Source organism: Protopterus annectens, chromosome 14.part0, assembly GCF_019279795.1.
Source record: "Protopterus annectens isolate FY-2018-M chromosome 14.part0, PAN1.0, whole genome shotgun sequence".
NCBI classification, from domain to species: Eukaryota; Metazoa; Chordata; order Ceratodontiformes; family Protopteridae; genus Protopterus; species Protopterus annectens.
Genome location: NC_056748.1, coordinates 1,114,020,199 through 1,114,034,640, shown reverse-complemented (window position 1 = coordinate 1,114,034,640; position 14,442 = coordinate 1,114,020,199). Strand labels below are relative to the sequence as shown.

At 38.2% G+C, this 14,442-nt stretch overlaps 1 protein-coding gene across 3 annotated transcripts in view; it reads right to left on the bottom strand.

Annotated features, from left to right (window-relative positions):
* The window catches only part of CHST3 (carbohydrate sulfotransferase 3), an 840,714-nt gene that overhangs the window by 719,808 nt on the left and 106,464 nt on the right, over positions 1–14,442 (bottom strand). For 2 of the 3 annotated variants that reach the window (XM_044056902.1, XM_044056901.1), the window contains exon 2: positions 9,016–9,101. The exons of the other annotated variant lie outside the window; for it this stretch is intronic. The gene's annotated coding sequence lies outside the window, so the exon portion shown is untranslated. The remainder of the gene's footprint in view (positions 1–9,015; positions 9,102–14,442) is intronic. 3 annotated transcript variants of the gene reach the window in all.

The window sequence follows — 14,442 nt, the reverse complement described above, 5'->3', positions numbered from 1 at the left end:
AGGACTGAAGTCACTAATGACAGACATTTGGGATTCACACCATGTCCTTCAGAAAATGCATTCTAATGCATTCCTGTTATTCAAGTGATTTTCTAAGTTTAAAAGAGCAATATTTAAAACTTGTCCCTGATTTTGAGACTTTGACCCCGCCATACCTCTCAACCTCTTAGCTCAAGAAATCTGGAGATAGCCCAACAAAATGGGGGAGACAATAGCCCAAAAATAGGGACACACTTTAAATATTGCTCGTAAAGCTTTAGAAAGTAGCTAGAATAACGGGATTTGTGCTATCATTCATTTTCTGAAGGATATGAAGACTGAAACGCAAATTTCATTATTTAGTGACTTTAATCCTTAGATTATCCCAGTGATTTCTCAAAAAAACACAATTTTTATGAGGAAAGATCCAAAAATATGAGGCAAAAATCTGGACATTCTGTGAAAATCTGTACAGTTGAGAGGTATGCCCCCCCCCCCCTTTATTTTGGCTTTGTCCAGAATTATTGCAGTAGGAAGTGAAAGGATTTGTTCAAACTGTATAAGTTTAAAATCAGTTACTGCCACAGGAAGTTTCACATGGTAATGGATAACTGTTCACTGCAATTTCCTACCCTGGTAAATAAATAGCATCCACTGTTTTCCTATTTTTTCCATGTGTAATAATTGTTGGAACATGTAATTTCTTTGTGCTATAAACTAACTTTTCTGCAGCTCCTGTGTTACTATTTTACGTTACTGAAAATATACCCTACCAGATCATCTTATTCTTTTCTGTTAATTTTTCATGATAACACCGACAGCTTAGTCACCACCAAGGAAATACACCACAGGAGAGACTAAACAAACTTTTTTGAGCTCAAGTCAGTGATCAAAGCTCTGTTCTGATGTCCAGGGATGACATAAGAAAGCAATCATGTAACTATAAGGCCGTACAAGGGCACTGTGTGGGAAACATGGAACTGTGCACAGGAAGAAGTTCACTCATAGGCCAGCTGTGTTTACAGATGTGTTTGTTTTCTGCACTGAATAATGTCCCTCACAACAGACAGAGGGCATGGCCTCCTGAGGAGAAAGCCAGGCATTTGTTACACTGTAAGATGGAGAAGTGCACCCTTCCTTACTTGTGTAGTCTGCTTACGCCATCACTACATGTTGGAATAATGATTGCTTACAGATTCTGTTCTAAAGAAAACTTGAAAGAAGTGGAAAAATGAACCATCTATTCATCTTCTGTTTTGCTTACTTTGTGCTCTGTTACATACTTTGTCTGTAAGAAAACTTCACCACTGTTTAAACACCTAATAAACTTTATAGTTTTTATTATCAAGAAAATGCTTGCAAAGATCAAAATGACAAGTTTTACATTTGCAGTCAAACATTGTCTGTTAAAATACTATGTGATCTGCATTTTCAAAAAATGGCATATCTTTGTATCACTTCTTTTCATCCACTGAAAAGAAAACAAGCAGTCATACTGCGGTTATCTCTTGTTTCTCAAGTTCCTCTTCTGCCCCTCCGTTCGTTCCTCCATCTTATTCCTTAAGTGCACCATCTGCTCTGCAGTGTGTGACTTGTTTTATTCTCTGGACAAAGATACTCTGTTGGCATTCTAGAATGCTGTTCTTGGTTGTTTTAATACCAAAATCTCTGCAGTTGGTGTCTGGGCACTAATATATATGTACTTATAAAGACCACGAGTCCTGAAAGTGCAAAACAGTTTAATTTTTTTGTCCCCTCTCTCAGGTAGAGTGAACTTGGAGGTATTTCACAAGAAGTTTGGAGGTGAACGTTGGGAATAAAGCTCCCACAAGGAGAGTGAAGAACATACAAAAACAGCTTTTAAAAATTGAATTTTGCTATTTTTGGGCTCAGTGCTTTGGCTTCATGGAGTGGAAAGTGAAGTGTGTAACAGTGCAGTGTCAAAGCAGGGTCAGAACGGTATTACAAACTGGCTGAGATATGTAATGCTACTAGCCAGCCTTAGGCATAGGCCAACTAGGCAGCCGCCTAGGGCGCCACTCTAGCAGGGGTGCTTTTCCAGTATTTATTTGGTGTAGGTTGATCAGGATGGGGACACTGGGTGGTGTGGGGGGGCACCAGTTGACCTAAGGCCGCTTCTGTGAGATTTCAATAATTTTGAACCTCATTAGTATGGACAATAGTTTCTTTTTTTTTTTTTTGAGGGAGTGTCCAGTACATTATATTATGATAAATAAGACAGCACTGCATGTGAGCTGGTAAGAAAGCAGCAATGAAACAGGGCTGGGTTTGGGGGTGGTGGCCTGTAGGTGCCAAACTGCTGCTGTACTAGCACTTGAGGAGGACAATGATAATCAGTATCCCATCAGTCTTTGGGAAGTACTTGTACTTCCCATCAGTCTTTGGGAAGTACTTGTACTGTATCAGTACTGCTGCTGCAATATGTACACAAACACACATTTCCGCAGAGTTATAAAATATCTTAAAAACATCTAACAAATGAATGCATTTGTTAGTGAAGTTTGTCGCTCCTAATCCTGATCCAATGCTCCTACTCCCATGACACACCATTTGTTTCCTCTGCATACATCAATTCCCTTATACTATATAGATAGTTGCTGGACATGCTGAGTAGGAGACCACTGAGGAGCCTAATTTATCCTTTCACATACAGCATTATCTGGTTAAGTGATTTGCTCACAGTCACACACTAGGCAAATGGGTGAAGGCATCAAACCTGGGCTACAGGAAGCAGCTTGTTAACAGCTTACATCTATTGAGCTGGCATCTGTTAGCAGATTATATAGTCAGTGATAGGCACAGTTCATCTTAAGCCCTTCAGACATAGTCTGAGGAGAACCTTCCGCTGCTAACAGCTATGATGTCTGGTGCTGGCTTGCTGGCCATCAGTCAGTGATAGGCACGGTTTATCTTAAGCCCTTCAGACATAGTCTGAGGGGAACCTTCCACTGCTAACAGCTATGATGTCTAGTGCTGGCCTAGCTGGCCATCAGTCAGTGATAGGCACAGTTTATCTTAAGCCCTTCAGACATAGTCTGAGGGGAACCTTCCCCTGCTAACAGCTATGATGTCTGGTGGTGGCTTGCTGGCCATCAGTCAGTGACAGGCACAGTTTATCTTAAGCCCTTCAGACATAGTCTGAGGGGAAACTTCCGCTGCTAACAGCTATGATGTTTACTGCTGGCTTGCTGGCCATCAGTCAGTGATAGGCACAGTTTTTCTTAAGCCCTTCAGACATAGTCTGAGGGGAACCTTCCGCTGCTAACAGCTATGATGTCTAGTGCTGGCTTGCTGGCCATCAGTCAGTGATAGGCACGGTTTATCTTAAGCCCGTCAGACATAATCTGAGGGGAACATTCCCCTGTTAACAGCTATGATGTCTGGTGCTGGCTTGCTGGCCATCATAGTGATTACACATGGACTGTATGCTGCAATTAGCTGCAGTATAGCCAACACAGCAAGTTGCCACTCTGACAATGAGAACCTATACCTCACACTCTAACAGTTTCATATAATGGCTTGCTTTAAAGAGGACATAAGCATCTGTCGGCAAGTTTCTTTTGGTGCATCTAGCTTACAGGGTGCAAGAGTTTCTACTGGCATGACTCACTTATATGGCACAAACCCAGCTGGAAGTAACTAAGCAGATCAAGATTAGCTTTTGCACCCCTGCTTGAGGGAGGGATGGGCAAGTTTATCCAAAACAAATACGGTTGACATTCAACCCATGAAGTTCATAAAGCAGAATCTATGTAGGGTTATTCAGCTTTAATTTTAACGAGGGCTACAAATAATTACAGTTAATATTACAGTAATCTAATGGCATTATGGAGCAGGAAGATGGAGTCCCAACTGTAACCCCAGTGACTGGTTGTCACTTAGCATTCCCAGCACTGAAGAGTCAAGCAGTGAAGAGGCAAGACCAGCACATCTCTCCTGGGGAGAGGGAGAGGTCTGTAAGCACTTACAGGTAGACTAAGTGATGCAACTTCCTGTTAGAGGTTGCAGCTCATGTCACACGGTGAGGGGCAGCACTCCTTGTGGAAGTGAAGGCATGTCTGTGCAAATGGCCCATTGCATGTCATGCCCCATTAAAGTGATGGGTGGTTGGGGTTAAGACTGAGGAAACTAAATAAGAAAAATCTTTGAAACCCTAATGGCTGTCTGAATGATGGCCCTCCAAGTCAGCTTGCTCCCGGTTGTAAGGAACAAATAGGCTGACTAATTGAGGAGGGGGGGTTGATGACAGAAAGGCAGTGGAGCTTAAAGCATAAAAAAAAAAATATATATATATATATATATATAGAGAGAGAGAGAGAGACTGAATTTTGTTGACACTAACTTTGTTTAGTCAATAAAATGTGGTCAGCTAAATTGATGATTGATAGGTGTGCAAGATCACCCACTTCTCAGCGTTGGGGGATATGCCCTTTCCCTGACATTGTGCAATCTTGGAGTTAGTATATATAATTTGCAGGGAGTTAGGGAATGTCCCCTTGGGAAAAAAATGTTTTTAATTTATTTACTTTTATTTTTACATGTACCAAGGCTGTTACTTGTAGCGATGTAAACGTTTTCTGGTTGGAGATGTAAATGTTGATGTGTGGGTGTTTCAACAAAATCAGCACACCTATGTGCATGTGTGTGTGTGTGTGTGTGTGTGTGTATATATATATATATATATATATATATATATATATATATATATATATATATATATATATATATATATATATATATATATATAAACATTTTTAACTGTCTAAAAGAATATATATAACAAGATGCTTTAAGGTTTAGAGACTGACTGTCAGTCATTAATAAAATGAGAACTTATTAAAAAATATATGTGGAATAATTTGTCCATGGCACCTCTGATTTATAAAAGACATATATACAATAGTAAAATATTTTAAGCAGCTTGAACCAGGATCACTTTCAGCATCTAACAAATTAACAATCTCCTCTATAGTTTCAGTTCAGAAATATCCTAACATAAAGCATATGCCAGAAGACACATATGTTGAGTATTTTATCTACAAAGGCACCCAGACATCTCATTATGGACTTCTGGCAGATCATCCAAACCATATAACTGCTAGTTTGTAGGTAACAGTACATGTGCAATAATCCTTGCAACTGAATCATTTACCTCTGTACATACTAAAGTGAAAAGAAATGCTACTAATCATACAGAAAACTGTTACAATGTAGTCCAAAGAGGAACCAGTATTCTTAATAACACTTAATGCATGTCAGTTAGCACAGGGGTTAAAACTGCGAGATGTAATTCTTGTGGTACAGGGTTTGATTCTCTCATCCCTCACTTACTTACTGAGTAACATTGAGCAAGTCACTCAGCCAAACAAAACTTGAAGCTACTTGGAATCTGAGCTAGGCCCTTCAGTGGTCCCTTGAACTGCAAGCCTAGTAACCACCTGCGAATGTTCAGTTCTACTACAGAATTATTATAACGTTTGCTTGCATTACTGTTCCCACTTTTTGTACTGTGTTTAAGCAGATGTGGTGCTTGATACTCTGTGAACCCTGCATATAACTTGTAATTTAATTGTAAACTTAATTCATTCTTTTCTGCATTTCTTAACTGCCTGATGTTTAATTTATCTTCCATGGGTGATTTTGCACCACATAATATGCTGTCATGGTACATTTAATGGGTCTATATTATCTATATTATGTACGTGAAAACACCTTTCAGCGAATGGCTCTTCGCCGTATGATAACCAGTGAAATCCCATGAATGGCCATTTCAGATAATTTTTTGATAGGGAAAAAATACGGTTGGCCATCATCAGGAATTTGCCCTTTTCCCCACTGTAGTGCAATCTCAGACTTGGTATATTTAGTTTGGGTGTTAGTGGGGAGCCCCCCACTTTGAAAGGTTTTAAATTTTGTCTGGTTGGCCAAGCGTTTTTTTCCCCTAGGAAAAAAATCACTGAAATGGCTATTCGAGGGAGTTAGATTTCACTGGTTATCATTCATCGTACAGTTGTTTGCCTAAAGGGGTTTTCGTGGACATAATATAGACCCCATTTAACATTACTTTAAAGCTCATCAACATTTAGGGAGGTTCTGAATCCATACCTCTCAACCTCCAAGCATTAAAAATCATACCACTGGCTTTTAAAAATCTTAGCGGGGGGCAGAAAGAGGAACGGTTTCTTATTTTTCACATTAGGTATTTATATACTTCATCTAATATAGTTAGTGAATTCTTGTATTGGTTTTATTTATGTATTTAATAAAGTATGTGCAGATAAACAAGTATGACTTTATAAGGAACCTCATAAATCTTGGAGGAGCAAGGCTAAATCTGAGGGCCAAAATCATAGCAGTTGCGAGGTACGGCTGCGGGGCTCTACCTCCACACCTCAATCTCAAAGACATACTTACTCATGAGGTTGTACTGATTGAAAAGAAAGGGAAATGTATGTTCTTTTCTTCAGAATTACAGCTACCTTGGAGTTATATCTAGAAATTGGGGGTGTGAGACAGAGGCCACACTTTGATAGGGATACAGGGTGTAGTCTCCCCCTGAAAAAAATGCTTTAAAATGTGTTTTACATTACCAGCATTGATCAGATGGACTGTCAGGAGAATAAACAAACAACTTTTAGTCAAGTAAATCCCAGTTTATTAAAAAACACTCTAGCACCTCGGCTAATGCTTAGCCTTCAAGGAGTAAATTCAAAATAATACTGATTCACATTTTATACCCTTAAATATTCAGTAAAACACTTAATTAAATAATTAAACATTTAAATATTTAAATTTCTATTTAAACAATATGACTTAAAAATACATATTTCTTAAACTAAACAACACATTTCCAATAACAATCTATATTTGAACCCTGTGGGATCAAAGTCCCAAATTTCAAAATAAAAATAGTCTCCTTATATAATAACATATTTCTTTTATCATTCACATTTTCTACCTGTATTTGTTGCAATACTCATAGGTTCATACTAAGCTAACTGCCCTTGTGAGCCATTTTAAGCCTAGCCAATTATCCCTCGTGAAACTCAAACCATGCACCTTGTGTTTGTAAGGCAAACACCTTAACCATTAGGCCACCCTCCCAACTGTAGCTGTTAAATCTTTAGGATCACTTTCATGATATAATTTAAAATGTTGAGCCAAGGGGCTTTCTTCTTTATTCATTCTAATGTTCCTTAAATGTTCTAGTAACCTAATTTTGAACATTCTCTTTGTTTGACCTATATAAAATTTATTACATCCACATTTTATAGCATAGACTACACTCTCTGTTAAACAACTAAATGTTGCAGCAGCGTCAAATTTAATATTATTAATACTAGAAAAAGTCTGCACAATATGTTTGCAATACAAACATCTACCACAAGGTGCAGTACCTAAGAAGTGAATCTGTTGTGCTAACCTTATTTGTGGTCTCCTGAACTTTGTTTGAACTAACATATCTTTCAGATTTGCTCCTCTCTTATAAGAAAATATCAAATTCTGTTCTACTAAACCTGCCAACTCTTGAAACTTAAATAAGAATTGCCAATAATGTTTTATAATTTGTTTAGCAGTCTCACTCAAACAAATTATATGTTAGAACTACAAAAAAACTGTTTACATTTTTATATACCTTCATATTTTCTTTTGGATGTCTATTATATATTTTTTTTCTATATCTCTCCTTTCTGACTCTATCCATGCTTTTCTCAACATCAATATTATATTTCCTCATTCTAAACATATCTGATGATCTTAGTAATTCCATTTCAAAATCATCATTGTTGTTACAAATTCTGGATATTCTTAAAAATTCACCATATGGTAATGATTCTAAAGTGTGGATTGGATGACAACTATTACCTAACATAAATTGATTTACTACATCAAATTTTCTATATAGCCTTGTGGCAACTTCCTTACCAGTTATACCTTCTAACATTATGTCTAAAAAGGAAATCTTTCTACCCCATTGTAAGGACAGTTTGGTTGATATAATTGGTCTTGGTAAATTTGCCAGTCACATTGCATAGAATCATTCTTTTACTGAAATTAAGGTTCAGAATTCACAGTACTTTTCCTGCATGATTTATGTTCTGAGATTGTTTGTGGCATACCATACAGAGCAGATTACTATACCATGTCTGCAGTCTCTAAAAACATTATGTTTAGAGCTTATCCCCCATCCCCCCAAAAAATGCATTACAAAATATCTACCTCACACTTTTCCTTATTAGACTAGCAGTAATGTGGACCTCATTTACAACATCATTCTAAGTTGGCTCTACATATAAATCAGCTTCTCCTTTTTCCAGTACGACTGCTCTCTGGAGACCTTCAAGAAAATGCTTCATGCTTAATTCAGTAATCTCTGTTCTTCATTCTGCTGTGACTTAACCATTTCCTGTCCATGTTCCCCATCCATTTCCCACTCCTTACTGTACTGTTGTCTTCATTCTACATCTGAAATCCCTGCATGGAAAGCATTGCTACTCCATGCATCCCACCTCCGTCACTCCTCATTTTACTTCAGACACTGCACCTTCAAAGACCCACCTGATTATAACAACATTACCCACCCACTGATGGCTGTACCATGAAATCCGCAATACATTTACTTGAAGTAGGATGACTTACCACTGCCCTTACTACATGTGATGATGAAGATCTCTACTACAACATGCCAGGACTGTTCATTGACTAATTACTTTGAACATCAAACCTTTGCAAAGCAGCACTTTCAAAGAACTTTCTGACCTACATGGAAACGTTACCAAAGAAACTGAATAACAATACAGCATCTATTAATCTTTTGTAGTGGCTGGGATTAGTAAAGGTGGGTACATCAACAGATCATTACTTGAACTCAGGAAAAATACAGTGGTCAAAGTAACATTTTTCAAATGAAATTCATAAAACATCTGACGCAAAGCGTCAGGCTATTACAAATATCCTATGACCATGGCTTGTACTTCTAGTTCATGAAAAGGACGAGAATTTAGGGTAACTTACTTTAAGCACCACATAATACTTTTGCAGATGTACAGGCATGTTATAAGATGAACGACACTGGTTACTGGCAGCCAGGCAAATTCGGCCTAGAAATAATGAAAAATGCAAATAAGAAATGCAGACAGGTGCTGCCATACTGCTGTACAAGCAATATTATATAAATGGGAAGATATTGGTTTCATCATAAATTGTGCATTTCCTTCATAAATAATTAAAGGTAGAAATTTCTTTTGGTTCTTTACAATAATGCCAGCATGCAGCAAAGGGGCTGTCACCCCCACTCCCACCCCGCAGCCCAACCAGAAGAGCAAGTATGTTTTTACATATTTCCCAAGTCACAGATGACATCATATCAGACTATAAAAAAACAAATTCATGCAGGGTTATACATGGAAACCAGTCTTAACATTTCTATTGGTTTCAAACAATGACACGTAGGCTTGTAAATGCCCTCGGGAGATAGCCTAGTATGAACCTATGAACCTATACCTCAGTGTCACTGCTCGACAGAGGCACAGCAAAATAATGGGTATAGTTCCCAATACTAAAGGGGTGGCGTAAGCCACAAAACGATGGGCTAGGCTTGTAAATGCCCTCGGGCAGATAGCCTAGTATGAACCTATGAACCTATGAACACCAGCATCTGAGAATGATGTCATCCTGCCCTTCCCTTTGGCATATTTTTTTTACAATTCAAACAAATGTTTACCAGTGAATACAAAAGAACTAAACTTAAAACTATGCATGACAGCATATTTTTATACTTGTTATGCGAACCATCTGTGCCTGTAGGTGTGAAGTTATATATAGTTACCCTAGTTCTGGAAGATGTACAATTCCTTAAGCATGAATTATTCAAGGCTCTAGACACCGAGGATATTTTCCATATGAAATCACTGTCAGAGAGGCAGCAGTTATGCCATTTTATATTTCTCCTTTTCTTTTGACTTGGTGTGACCACTGAGTTGGTACGTATAAGTTTAGGAGTATGGATGGGGCTTGACCTCCACATTGGGGGTGCACAGGGACAAGGGATGTAATACACTTAAAATTTGTGGTGAGATTGCATTTTCTCTTTCAGGGATTTGATTTTATTGATTCTGATTGTTGGGGGTTTGCAGTTTGAAAACCCACTGTGGGAGCATTATACACTGGTCTGTGTGTATTAGCCAAGAAGAGACAAAAGGAGTGTTACAAACAATAGAATCCAACGATCTGAAAACCTTCCTGGACAGCATGATTTGATGCAGTAAGGAAAACAATTCCCTAAGGAAGTGTACAAACTAAAACAATGAGTGAGAAGGTCACTGAAAAACCAATCAGTAAAAAACAAAATGAAAACTCCAGCAAAACTAGAACTTCCACTGAGTGACCTCCCAAACCTCTTGTATCAGAGGCACACGGGATATATGCAAATGATCCTTATGAACATCAGGTGTTTCAGCTAAGTGGCAATTGTGAATGCCCATGAATAGTTTTGTCATTTTACTGGACAATTTCAGGCCAATAAAGTCAACCCCCACTAGCTGTGGATCTGCATATTTCAGCCTTGTTATGACCTCATTAGCACAGCACAAGCAGAGTGTCAGACTAAGCATTAGAAACACAAGGCTGTTATACCCAGCTGATGTTCATTTTCATTAGGGTCACTGCAAAAATATCCCAAACAACAAACTAAAACAATGAGTGAGAAGGTCAAAGAAAAACCAGTCAGTAAAAACAACATGAAAACTCCAGAAAAGCTAGAACTTCCAAAAAGAGACCTCCCAAACCTCTTGTATCAGAAGCACACGGGATATATGCAAATGATCCTTATTAACATCAGGTGTTTCAGCTAACTGGTGATTCTGAATGCCCATGATGACTTGTTTTGTTATTTTACTGGACAATTTCAAGGAAGTGTACAGTTGTTGCAATGGGCACCATGTGTGCAAACAGTTATGCAAACATGGATTGGAGTCTCTATATATCTTTGAGCAGAGTAACTATCTAATGAAGTATATTGCTTACTATGCACGGTTTGTGGAGGATTTATTTTTTGTGTGGACAGGATCGACTGACATCTTACAGATTTTGTTTGTTTTCTTCATCAGATTACATGTTTTTTTGAAGTTTACTTTTAGGTTTTCTGTTACTGAAATAGATTTTTTCAATGTATGAATCAAATTCCTCAATGATTTGCAATAAAACCAAAAATGTTAAGAGGAAAAGACCCAAAACATGACACAAAAATCTTGATATTCTTTTACAATCCTGGATCTGGAGACATATATAGAACAATGCAAGTAGTACTAACACGGCTTAAAATGCATACATTACCAGACAGCAATGCTCAACTATAAGTACGTTACTACAGATCAGTCATATCTACCTATATATACAGATGTAAATGTAAAAACATTTATATAAATAGATAGACATCAGTTGTGTTCTACACAAGTTAAAAGCAACACTCTCCTTAGCAATAACAGTGACAGACAAACTTTGCTGGGAATGACATAGAAAGGTTTACTTACTTATGTACACTACTCAGCAGCAAAGGCATCTCAAAGTCTCTATTTGTAGGAGATGCACAAGGGTCTTTTTATGACAGTTTTTCAGAACACCACATGGATCCGTTAACAAAATTATGCAGTGTTTCATATTAACTTATACACCAAGAGGTTTTGAGCACACTATAACAAAGTCAGTCTAGATACTGTAGTATTACACATCAGATCAGCTTCATAATAACCCAGAGCAGAATGTCAGCATTCCAGTAACATAAGCCAAGAAGCTCAGAGATTGTCAATTATGAATGGAGAAAAGCAGTGGAATAAGTCCTGCCTCACTCAGGAACATAAATGTTACACAATGACAGAAGTACCGCTGACACGAAAAATTAATTACTATTCCAGGGTAACAGTATAAACAAACAGATTAGCTTACAGTTATCAAACCATGTTCTTTAGATCAAAACTTCTATATCTGCAGATGTTTCACCAAGAATGACAATACAAAGTTATAAACATTAAAGTCTGTTCTGAGACCAGCTGAGCATAATGTAGTGTAAATTCTAGCAGTTCAGAAAATGCTAACATGGCCTTTGAAGATGAAGTGTTTATTGAACAATACAACTGTAAGCCGATATACATAAAAGGAGATGAAGTAATGTAAGAAGTCACCAAGTTTACATAGCTCTGTCACGTGACTGGATAGAAAAGTGGTAGTACTGCCCAGTTCTCTGCCATAGACAGATGGAGCTCTGACTATGAGCCAGCTAGCCCAAGTCTGAGCACTGACTCTGGAGCTAGAGGAACTGGGTGGGTTGTTGGGAAGGAGCAACATTACCAGCAAACTGTGATGGGGATGGTACCGTAAATGTCTGTTAAATTGCAGGAGGCTATTGAAGGGTGGGAAAGAACTAACTGATGTTACATGCAGTGATCACATGATGTCATTAACTCCACCAATTTATGGCATACAAAAATACCTTGGCATGCAGGGCAGCATATCAGCTGCTCTGTTCCACTTCTCCTTACCAACCAGAAGCATAGGTTCATAGGTTCATAGGTAGGTACTAGGCTATCGGCCCTGGGGCCTACACAAGCCCAGCCAAAAAGGTACCCTGGCTTTTACCACCCAAGAAAATTATTTTCCTGTGCCACTGTCGAGCAGAGCCACAGAGGTGATCCACAGAGTGAATTTCCTATGTCCCATCCAATCAAGATTTTTCTTGAAGAGTGCTAATGAGGAGCTTTGTTTGATATAGATAGGTAGTTTATTCCAGAGTATGGGAAGTCTCTGGGACAGGAATCTATCCCTCCGGCATGTTCTGTTTATTGTGGTGACAAGGTTTAGGTCCCTAGAGTGTGTAGCTCGGAAGTATTGGCATTTCTTTAAGTGGGGCATGTCCAACAGCTCAGGGTTTGACATAGCTTTGCATGATAGGCAGAGATCACCTCTGAGTAGGCTATATGCGACGGAGTAAAGCTGGAGTTTTTTGGGATGATCTGCGTAGGGCATCTGTTTGAGGCCAGTAATCCTCTTTGTGAGGTATTTCTGCGGCCTTTCCAGCTGTTGTAGATGTCTTGTGAGGTACATACCAAAAGGGGTGTTGTACTCTATAATATGTCTAATGAGTGATGAGTAGAGCATGTCCACATTGGGGTAAAGTAGACAGCTGCATTGGGCAAAAGGTGTCAGGGGGTGCTATAGGCATTTTTTTTTCTTTTTCATTTCTTTGCTCCTCACATAAGCATGAGAGTGTGCGGTCAGCAACAGGACATTAGGACCTGAACCTCCTCCGTAAGAGGAAAGGAGTGTCAGATCAGACAGCGGACTTTTTTTTTTGCTCTCACACAGAATGTAAGGGTGTAGGGTATCAGGATCTGGGGCTCTTCCTTAGGATCCTTCTGATCCTTTTTTAAATACTCAAAACTGTACTTTACAGCAATGTGCACCTCCAGTACAAGGTCGCAGGAATTTGAAACATGTTTTGCAGTATAAAGAAGCTGTATTCATAACACAGTTATATACTCTTACACCATATGAATCATAACTCACTTTTGTATAGGTGTTTGGTTTTCAACTTTTCGTTTATTTTACTGTTCCTTTTTGCCATTAGTTGTTTTTGTTGTTGTTTTTGTCTGTTAATCATTTCTTTTTTTAACTGCTGATGTTGCTTGTTCGTGTTTTCCTTCAGACGGGATCTGAGGAAGGCACTAGAAAGCAGGAGTTTATTTTTGCCCTGTAACTTGATTTTTTTTTTAAACTTAGCAAAGTAGTTGTTAATTATTAACAAATATTTTATGTTCCTTAGGCCTATGAGGTGGCTAAAAAAATGTTTACGGACCACTCACCTTACTTAATTGATAAAGGAATTTATTTATTTATTTATTTACTTATTTATTTATTTGCTTTTGCTTAAAGTCCGACTGGGTGCAATGCCCATTTTGAAAAGATACCCAGGGGAAAAATGTCCAAAAAACAGTAGCTGGACAATATAGCAACGTTTAAAAAAGGTCTAAAGAAGTATGTGCAAAAATACTGGAATTCAATAAAATTGAATAAAGATGAAATAATCATAAGGTATTAAAACTCTTCCCATTTGTAAATGCCTCAAATTCCCAGCACAGTGTTCACAAATGCATTCCAAACAATATGGGCTTTGTGCCTGTACTACACCAAATGTATTTAACAAACTTCGTTAGCGACTGGTGTCCATGGATGTATCTGTAGTGTTTGTTGCAGTAGACTTGATTGGCACTCAGAATGTCAAATTGAAAAGATCACACATGACCTGTTATGTCAGCCAGACTCTGAGGAGAGCAACAAGTTGTGTGTAACATTTTCTTCAATTTTTACCTCCTCTCGGAGTTAGTGCTATCTCAGAAGTGCATATGTTCAGTTCCAGGGTGTAGGAGTTTGCTCTTATGTCATGGGGTC